This window comes from Eriocheir sinensis, chromosome 7 (assembly GCF_024679095.1).
Source record: "Eriocheir sinensis breed Jianghai 21 chromosome 7, ASM2467909v1, whole genome shotgun sequence".
NCBI classification, from domain to species: domain Eukaryota; kingdom Metazoa; phylum Arthropoda; class Malacostraca; order Decapoda; family Varunidae; genus Eriocheir; species Eriocheir sinensis.
The window spans coordinates 6,522,141-6,532,646 of NC_066515.1; the positions used below are offsets into that span (position 1 = coordinate 6,522,141).

At 46.2% G+C, this 10,506-nt stretch overlaps 1 long non-coding RNA gene across 1 annotated transcript; it reads left to right on the forward strand.

The window, feature by feature from the left end:
- Window positions 1-222: 222 nt before the first annotated feature.
- Window positions 223-1,057, forward strand: LOC126991460 (uncharacterized). Its single transcript, XR_007745524.1, has 3 exons — window positions 223-358; window positions 523-577; window positions 695-1,057. It is a non-coding gene; the product is annotated as an uncharacterized LOC126991460 (long non-coding RNA).
- Window positions 1,058-10,506: the final 9,449 nt, after the last annotated feature.

A 10,506-nucleotide genomic window follows, 5' to 3' on the forward strand; every position in this document is an offset into this window, starting at 1 on the left:
CATTGCATCTATCAATGCCTTCATATTATATAACGAAGCAGGTCAAGCAAGAACCAGTAAAGACAAGGTGCGCCGGATTTTCCTGCAGAAGGTGGCATATGACCTAGCCAAACCACTAGCCCAACAAAGAGTGGACAGACGTACCATCCACGGGTCACTCCCTCACTGTGTGAAGGAGTGCTTTGAACTACAACTACCACCACCACAACAACAGGCAGATGGCACAGGTGGAAGGGCACGCTGCCACTTCTGCCACTGGAAGACTGCCAGCAGGTGCAGGAGTCGGTGCTTCGAGTGTGGCCAGATAGTGTGCACCAACCACTACAAACTCCTGTGCCCCAACTGCTATCAGTAAAAGGTAAACGAACAAATGATAATAAAATATTTTTTTGACAATTATATAAGTATATTCTGACACAATAACTCTCTCTCTCTCTCCCTCTCTCTCTCTCTCTCTCTCTCTCTCTCTCTCTCCACCATAATGTTGTCTCTTACTACAAAATTTGGCGTTTCCTGTTTCAGAAACGACCCTGTCCAGTGATGCCAAATTTCATAGAAGGGGGCCCTACAGTATGAGGTAACTAAAGTCACCGAAAAATTATGCAATAGTATTGCAAAAGACATTCCCATGTCTCATGGCTCATTTCGGGTATGCATCCCCTTGTACAATAATGGTCTTTTTCATATGTTCCAGGCACCTCACTTTTGAAGCTGGCCAGGGCAATGCAGTAATCTACCGTGATGGTCGGACCTCCAACCTTGTGTTTCTGTGCCTTTTCTTTTATTATGTACCTTTTTTGCAACTGCAAAAGATGTTTTACAAAAGTCACTCAAAATTTTACTTATTTTTGTTTCCTAGCTTAGTAAATTTTTATACAGTCATGATATACCTCATACTTGCTGTGATAGCATTCAGATGGATCTATTTTTTCATTTTTGTAGTCATTCAAACAATAAAAATTAGTGCTAGTATTTTTTTTTTATTATTTCCTCAGCCGGACCAGTTGGTCCAGGTATACTTCGTATGTACGCTGTGGACCAGAGATACCAATCTAGGGTTAAGGCAGAAATGTAAAGGTCATGATTAGCTGGAGTGCGAAGGCTCTGGTATCTGATCTCTCTATCTTTAATAGCACGAGAGTAAGCGTGATTGAACCAAGGCTTTTTAGCATGAGGAGTATATAAAGTACATGGAATGTGTGCCTCCATTCCAGAGACAATCACCTCTGTGATGCGCTGGACACACACAGAGGGGTCTCTCTCCTGGAAGCAGTAATCGTTCCACGGGATATCGGAAAAATACATCTTCAGGTCGTCCCACCGAGCGGAAGCAAAATGTCAGAAGCATCGCCTCTTCGGTGGATCCAGAGGGTGTGCAGGACTGATAGGACAGAATGCAGGAATAAGATTGTGATCGGAGGAACCCTACGGAGAAAACAGTTTGATAGAGTAAGCTGAAGGATCAGAGGTTAGGAAAAGATCTAGAATATTGGGCGTATCTCCAAGGCGGTCTGGAATACGTGTTGGGAGCTGAACCAACTGCTCTAGATCGTTGAGGAGAGCAAAATTGTTGGCTTGTTCACCAGGCTGATCAGTGAAAGAGGGTGAAAGCCAAAGCTGGTGGTGAACATTGAAATCTCCTAGAATGGAGATTTCAGCGAAGGGAGAGTGAGTCAAGATGTGCTCCACTTTAGAGTTCAAATAGTCAAAGAATTTTACATAGTTGGTAGAGTTAGGTGAGAGATAAACAGCACAGACGTATTTAGTAATAGCGTGACAATTAAGTCTTAGCCAGATGGTGGAACACTCAGAAGACAAGGTCGTGGGCACGAGAGCAAGTGATGTCGTTGTGCACGTAGACGCAACATCCAGCTTTGGATTGAAATTTAGGATAGAGATATTAGGAGGGAACAGAGTAGAGATTGCTGTCAGTAGCCTCAGAAACCTGTGTTTTGGTGGGGAAGAGAAGGTGATGTTGAGAGGAGGAGAGATGGTGGTTTACTGAATATAAATTGGAGCGAAAGCCGCGAATATTACATAATTTGAAAAAAAAAAAAAAATAGGTCTGAGGAGTTATCAAGAGACCTCTCAAGTCGGCAGCCAAAAGGGGAGTCCTCTAGGGGAATCTGTGTTCCCCCCAAGGCGGGGACTCCGAGGCTTTGTTTTGATTAGCAATTTTGAATTTGAAAATTTTTGGGAAATGGTGTGTATGTTGAGTGTATGTAGTGTGGTGTGGAAAGAAAGTGGATCTGTCTTTAGAAAGCATGCTGAACTACTCTCTGGTGTTGATGAGACAATGGGGAAACGGAAAATGAGCGCACGGGAAGTGTCTTTGGAGGGGTTGCAGCACTATCCTCGCTTCCCATACATACCTCACCGGGAGTGGCTTACGCCCGTTCACGTTAGGTGTCTTCCTACCTACTCCCCCTAAGTGGTTGATGGTGGTGGTCGTTTCGGCGGTGCTAATACATTATGGTGGTGATGGTGATGGCAGATGATGCTTGGTGCAGATGCTGATGAAATTAGTGGTAATGATGGTGGTGGTGGCTGTCTTGGTAGTAGTGGTGTTGTTACTGGTAACAGTAGTGGTGGATGTGGTGATGGTTGTCTTGGTAAACTTGGTGGTGGTGGTGATGGTCGTCGTATTGGTGGTTTTGGTAGTGGTTTTGGTGAGGTAAGGAAAGCAATTCCGATAATAATGACGAAAACTATGACGGATAAAAAATCTCTTATTCCAGTAACATACATAATAAAAAAAATAACAGAGAAAAACCCGCGAATGCAATCATTAGAGCATTCATGAGGTGGGGGAGGAAGAGGAAGTAGATGAAGTGAGTGGGGTAATTGCCTGGAAGAGGAAGAGGAGAAACGGTAGTGGGATTTTGAGGTTAGGAGCGAGGGAGGGATGGGGTGGAATTGAGGAAGTGGGCCAGGAACGCGACAGGAAAACGTAATAAAAAGCGGAGGGGGGGATGCAAAGAGTACGGGAGAAGGGGAAGGGAAGAGAGAAAGTAAGGAGAACGGCTAGGGTGGAAAGAAAGGAAAACCTAGGAAGTGAAAGTGTAGAAATGAGGGAGGGGAGGAGGGGAAATGAAGGGGCAGAATACGGGAAAGGAGTGTCATGGGTTGTCACCATGACGCTGCAAAATTTGTGTTCCGACTTATCAGGATAACTGTCTCTCTCAGTTCGGGAGACCTGAAAGCGACAACGTGACCCAAAGTATTACACGAGCCCCACCAGTGATGGAAAGGGGTGATGAGTTACCATTTGTTCCTGTGTCGCCGTGGGCGTGGGAAGTGCTGCGCCCACGCCTGCCAGTCAGCGAAGTTACACACTTCTTGTGCATGGCGAGGTAGGCTTTACTCTGTATTAAGTCACGCCTCAGTGTCGCGAAGGAGTGGCCTCTGTTGAACTTGCCTGAATGCATCAGGCACCCCCCTCAAGCCTGCGTTGCCAGCAGCGGTGCCAGTGCCTCGACGAGAGAATATATTGTTCTCTCCATAGCGTACTGTAGCTGCCTGTGGTTTTAACTGTCAATGCACAAGAGCTAGAGATAAGCTCGCCATGCAAGATTGCAAGATTTCCGGGACTGTGTATGTGTCGTTCCACGCCCTGAAATGCTGTGACAAAGTTGCCAGCGACACTTCACCCAGGGAAGAATAATTATCTTTTATCCGTGCCAATGGTCTTGGCATCCATAGAACCTCTGTTTGTAGTGTTAGCTTGTGATACTAGTTAGCCGTCCAACCAACGTTACGTTTCTTCAGAAGCCACGTGGCGATACGAGCGTTTTTCAATGTTGTATTTCCCGCTCTTCGGGGCGGGGTTTCGAGATTCTCCCGCCCGCCGCAAGATGTCTCTTCTTGACCCGAGGTCACGGCCTCGCTCGCCCTTGGTCATCCCCCAAAGGGATCATTCAACGAGCTCGACTTGCCATCTGGAGGCTCTCTTGGAACCTCTGCCAGATCAAAACCTGCGGACTTCTGGAGTCCAGCGAGGCTAAATGGCATTCCTCTATCTCTTAAATTAGGCGCACGTGAGCTTGTTTACACTGCTGGAAAACATATCGTACGCTCCCGGCAGCAAGTGCTATTTTATATTTAAAATTTTAATCATAATACATACATCTTAAGCATCCTATAATTTTACATTCACTATAATGAACTTTAAAAGAACAACATATAAAACGTGAGGATTGTTTCTGAAGAATAAAAAAAAAAAAAAAAAAATGCGTTTCCCCGTTCCTTAAATATTACCAATAAGTCAATTGTCTCCCTACCGTAGCTATGAGAAAAATAACTGATTTCTAAATACTAATGGAAAACTTGTAAGAAAAAATATTTAACATAGTCCGCATGCATATTATTATTATTATTATTATTATTAGTAGTAGTAGTAGTAGTAGTAGTAGTAGTAGTATCATTATTGTTATTATTTGTTCCAAGACAGCCACCAGATGGCAGGTCAAGCTCAGTGAAGGATCCCATTCTCTGGTGGCCGCCTCGTTGAGAGGTCACGGGGCTGTGTTTCCCTCAGCATCACATGAAAAGGGTGCTGTGTGCCTACCTCTGACCCTATGTCCGGGTCAAGGAGGCCATGGTAGTTTGTCGTGTGCACGTGATCGTCTTCAGCCAGCCAAGCCTCGTCCCTGCATTGCATGGTGGTGTGAGCTCCTGAGTCAACAAGGGTTACACTGGATGGGCGCTTGCGTCTTCGGTAAGGTAGCCGGTGTCCCTCTTGTTCCGTGGAAAGCAATCCGCATCTCATCGCCACAGGAAGGAAGTTGTCTCATCGCTTGGTCCACACCGGGAGCCAGTGTTGTGTCAAGGGAGTAAAGCTGTCTTGGGTTCGCTACCCTCCATGCACGACGTATCATCACTCCGTCCGGAGCCACAGCTAGGTATTCCCAATGTTTGTCTCTCTAGCAGCGCCGCTAATTTAACCTTAGATAGGTTAGAAACTTAGTTTTGTATCGTGCTTGGTGTGTGTATGGGTTTCTGCTCTGTATCATGAGTGTTTAATTTTTTCCATAATAAAATGTACATACTTTTTGTGCACGGGTCTGCCTTCCCCTGTAAGTTCCTGGCCCTTGAGGTTCGTCACCCTTGTGTATCGTCACTCCTACGAGAGGTCAACAAAGTACCACCAAGGTGAGAGGTAAGTGGAGTGTGTATCCTACAAGAGTCTCCGAATGACGAAGAGTGACGACTTATTTCCTGCAGGCGAAGGAGCATGTGTAGCAAGCCACCGCTGAAACGGTCGTGTACTCTCCCCTCGCAGACTTAAGAGGTTTATACTTTGTGTCTGTCAATACATATTGCCCCTTGCCTCCCCATAGCCTAGGTTAATTGCTTGTTGCCAGTAACCTTTTGTTTCGTTGCTTTTGCTCTGTATGTGTGTATGCAAGGCTGCCTGTTATCCTCAATAAACCGTTAATTATTATTATTATTATTATTATTATTATTATTATTATTATTATTAAATAAGAACATAAGAACGTAAGGAGTCTGCAAGAGGCCGGTCGGCCTATACAAGGCAGCTCCTGTACACTCAACCCCACCTTGCCTCACCATCCATGGCTTTATCTAACCTCTTCTTGAATGTATCTACGGTATTGGCACCAACAACATGGCTCCCAAGCCTGTTCCATTCGTCCTCCACTCTATTGGTGAACCAATTCTTGCCTATGTCTTTGTTAAATCTGAATTTGTCTAACTTTAAACCATTGCTACGTGTCCTACCTGGCTCTTTTACTATCAAAATCTTATTGACATCCCCTTTATTAAAGCCCTTCATCCATTTAAAGACTTCGATGAAGTCTCCTCGCAACCTTCGCCTTTCTAGAGAGTGTAGATTTAACTACTTCAGTTTGTCTTCATAAGGCAAGTTTCTCACCCCCTGAATCATCTTTGTCATCCTCCTCTGTACATATTCTAACATCTTGATATCCATTCTATAGTAGATGGACCAGAACTGAACTGCATAATCGAGATAAGGTCTAACTAGTGCTAAGTAAAGTTTGAGGATGAATTCAGCGTTCTTATTGCTTACGCTCCTTGAAATGAAACCATGTACTCTGTTTGCCCGATTTTTAGCCTGAATGCATTGAGCCCTAGGACGGAGGTCAGCGCTCACTAGGATTCCTAAGTCTCTCTCACGCCCAGATCTGCTTAGAGGAGTGCCATTTAAGGAGTAATTGTGTGAGGGGTTATTCCTACCTACACTCAGAATGCTACACTTCCCGACATTGAATTCCATCTACCACTTCCCCGCCCAATCATATAGTCTGTCAAGCTCACCCTGGAGAACGCTAGCGTCCCTGTCTGATTGGATTACTCTACCGATCTTGGTATCATCTGCGAACTTGCTGACATCACTACTAATTCCTGTATCCAAGTCATTGATGTAAATAATAAAAAGCAGAGGACCCAGCACCGACCCTTGTGGGACTCCACTCGTAACATTGCCCCATTCAGATTTTTTTACCATTGGTTTGCACTCTCTGCTTCCTACCACTAAGCCACGCCATGATCCAGTTCAAAATTTTCCCATTTATGCCGTGAGGCTGTAATTTTAGTAATAGACGGTGATGGGGAACTTTGTCGAACGCTTTACTGAAATCTAGATACAATATGTCATAGATTTCATCTCGGTCAACCGCCTCGATTACTTTAGTGTAGAAGGACAGCAGGTTAATAAGGCAAGACCTACCCTTTGTGAATACATGCTGTGAATCATGAATTAAATTATGCTTTTATATATGGTCCCGAATGCTCCCGGCTATAATTGACTCCAACATCTTTCCTACAACTGATGTTAAGCTAATTGTGCGATAATTTGAGGTGGCCGACTTGTCTCTCTTTTTGAAAATCGGCGTCACATTAGCTACTTTCCATTGATTGGGCAAATACCCAGAATTTACCGACATCTTAAGGGTATCGGTAAGCGGGCCACTGAGGACCTCCTTGCACTCTTTCAGCACCCTTGGGAATACTTCGTCTGGGCCCGGCGATTTGTTTTTCTTCAATCTACTAATCTCATCCTGGACTACTTGCCTAGTGATGACCACATTCCTCAACTTCTCGTTCTCTCCGCCCTCATATAACTGAACTATCTCCGGAATGGTTGTTAGATTTTCCTGCGTGAAAACTGAGAGGAAATAGCCATTCATCATTTGACTCATATCTTCTCCATTCTCAACGAGCTCACCTGTATTTGTTTTCAACGGTCCAATTCTGTCCCTTGTTTTCGTTATGTACAATTTGAAGAAGCCCTTGGGATCGCTCTTGGCCTCGTTGGCTACCCTAATCTCATAATTTCTTTTTGCTTGGGGGATGTTCTTCTTCACCGACCTGGCTAGCTCAACATACCTACCCCAGAGGTGGGTTTCTCCGTTCTTTATTTTCCTATAAATTCCTCTCTTCAAGCCTATCTCATGCTTGAGTCTGCGGATCATCCATTTGGGGTCGTTATTTTCCTTCCTACGTGCTTGGTAAGGGATATGCTGTCTCTGACCCTCTGCAATTACTCTTAACTAATTAATTATTGTAGGTCATTTCTACATGGTTCCTCTATCTTTCCGGTTCCAGCCCTGAGATCTGTCTCTCATCCAGCCCTAGGGCTCCCCAATTTACCTCCTCAAGGTGTCTTCTGAGCCCCTCATAATCAGCTCTGCCAAAGTCAGGCACCAACACAGGGCTGAGTTCATAGGTCACCGCCCAGCCTAATTTAAACCTAATTTCCTTGTTGTCACTGCCACCTAATTCTCCCCCAACATCTAGCTCGCTGATCATATTCTCGTTGTTAGTCAGGACTAAGTCTAAAATGTTATTACCTCTGGTGGTCTCAGTCACTGTCTGCTTGAAAACATTATCATGTACTACTTTCAAAAATCCTCAGATTCTAGATCACCCACCACGCTTTCCCAATCTATATTCCTATAGTTAAAATCCCCCATTATGTAGACATTTTTGCTCCTGCTCGCCCTGCCTACCTCTTGCAGTAACATATCAGTGTTCTGCCTGCTAAGGTTGGGTGGCCTGTAAAGAACCCCTAGAATCGGTTTGTTTTTCCCTTTGTGAACGTCCACCCAAACTGATTCTGAGTCCCCATTTGTTTGAAGAAAGTTATTAGCGGAATATTTAAGTGTGTCTTTAACATAAAGTGCCAACCCTCCTCCCCTTCTTCCTTTTCTATATTTGTGAAACATCTGATAACCATTTATTTCATACTCCGACATGAAGTTTTTGTTTGCAGTATCCACCCATGTTTCCGTGATAGCTATAATGTCGAATTTCTCGACACATGCTTTCCCCCTCAGTAGATCTATCTTGTTCCTGAGACTCCTACTGTTGGTGTAATAAGCCGTTAGACCATCCTTTCTTATATCCTTTCGATCACTCCTGCGCCCCCTAGTCCCAGTCTGCGATGCATAGCCACTGATGACAGGCCCTCCCCCCTCGCCTACTCTCGGGAGTTTGCGAGAACCTCCACCCCCTGGAGTGACAGGTACACGCCATCCTTGGCATACAAGGTGCCTTTATTGTAGAAGAGGTCCCAATTATCAAGGAAAAGCCAACCATTTCGCTTACAGTGGGCCGCCAGCCTGCTGTTTACTGCTAAGGCTCTGGAAAGCCATCCCTCACCTACCCCCCTCCTCGGCAAAACACCACAAACGCTCCCCCCCCCCCCCCCGAAGTCTCTCACTTTGGCGAACGATTCCCTGAAGCGCCGAAATATCTCTTTGCTACCCACTCAACCTGTGCCATTACCCCCGAAACTGCAGAAGACGATAGGCTGCGTCCCCTCCCCTGCTAAAATTCCCTCCATCCTGTCAGATACGTGCTGTATGCCTGCCCCGGGAAAGCACACTCGAAGCCTATTTTCCTTATCCCTTGAATAAAAGTACTTGTCAATGAACCTAACTTGAGAGTCCCCAACCACCAGTACTTTCCTCTTTGAAACTGCGTCAGTAGACGGAAGGGAAGCCGCTACGGGAGGAAAGGGAGGGGAGGCAACAGGGGAGGAGGAGGAGGAGGAGGACGATGAGTGGGAGAAGGAAAGAGAGGAGGGGGATGACGTTGGAGGAGGAGAGGAGGAGGTGGCTGAGGTGGTGGCGGAGGAGATGGAGGGGGAGGCGGGGGAGGAGGGGGAAGAGGAGGGGGGGGGGGACACGGGAGGAGGCGGAGGAGGTAGCGGCTGTGGAGGAGGGGGGGGGGAGAGGCGAGGAGGGAGGAGAGAGGAGAGGGAGAGCAGGGAGAGGCGGATGAGGGGGAAGAGGAGGAGGAACGGATGGGGGGGAGTGAGAGGAGGGAGCGTGGGTGTGTGGCGGGCGAGGTGGACAAGACAGAGGGGCCTTGGGTGGGAGGAAGGGGGGGTGAGGAACACCCGCGAGTGGAACAGGTGCTACACGTTTTTGTCAGGAGTCCTTCCCTCAGAATTTCAATGTCCCGTGTCAACGCCTGAATTGCATCCTCTAACTGTCTGATATTCCTTTCATCTTTCTTTAACTTCATACAAAACCGACATGAATCGATTGCTCCTTTGCTTGTTTTAAAATATTGAGGCGCTTGTCGGCATCCGCATTATTAGGTAAGCTCTAGTGCACTTACAAAAAATATGTATAAAATAACACGAAAATGGAACAGCTTAAAATATAATAATGATAAAAAAAAGACAGAACTTAATTATTTCCGCAACAGAGAGAGAGAGAGAGAGAGAGAGAGAGAGAGAGAGAGAGAGAGAGAGAGAGAGAGAGAGAGAGAGAGAGGTGGCGATGTAGATATGGAAAAGAGACAAAATGAAAACATATACGGCTGATGATACCACTACCCGTAACAAAGCGAGGACAGGTGATGGAGGGACGAGCCGAGCGTGTGGTGACGGTGGAGGTGGTAGTGGTGATGTGTAACAGTGATTACTAGTGTAGTGACAGTGGTGATGGTGGTTGTGGTGATGGTAGTGGTGGTGATATGTGTAGCGGTGATTACAAGTGTTGTGACAATGGCGGTAGTCGTGGTGGTGGTGGTGGTGATGTGTACAATGGTGATGACAAGTTTAGTGACAGTTGTGGGTGTGGTTGTGGTGGTGGTGGTGTGTGTGTAATGGATATAACAAATGTGGTGACAGTGACGGTGGTGGTGGTGTGAGCAATGATGATGACAAGTGGTGACAGTGGCGGTTATCGTTTTGGTGGTGGTGGTGGTCATGTGTGTAATGATGATGACAAGTGTAGTGACTGTGGTGGTGGTGGTGGTGTGTGCGTAATGGTGATGAGTGTGGTGATAGTGGTGGTGGTGATTGTGGTGGCGGTGGTGATGGTGGTGTGTGTAATGGTTATTACATGTGTGGTAACTGGTGGTGGTTGTGGTGCTGCCCACGAGTTGGCTGCCCCTCTCACCACAGTCTTCTCTGCCTGCCTCCGGGAAAACATCTGGCCATCAGCATGGAAAGAGGCTCGGGTGGTTCCCGTCTACAAGAGGAGCTTCAGGTCTGACCCCCAAAAT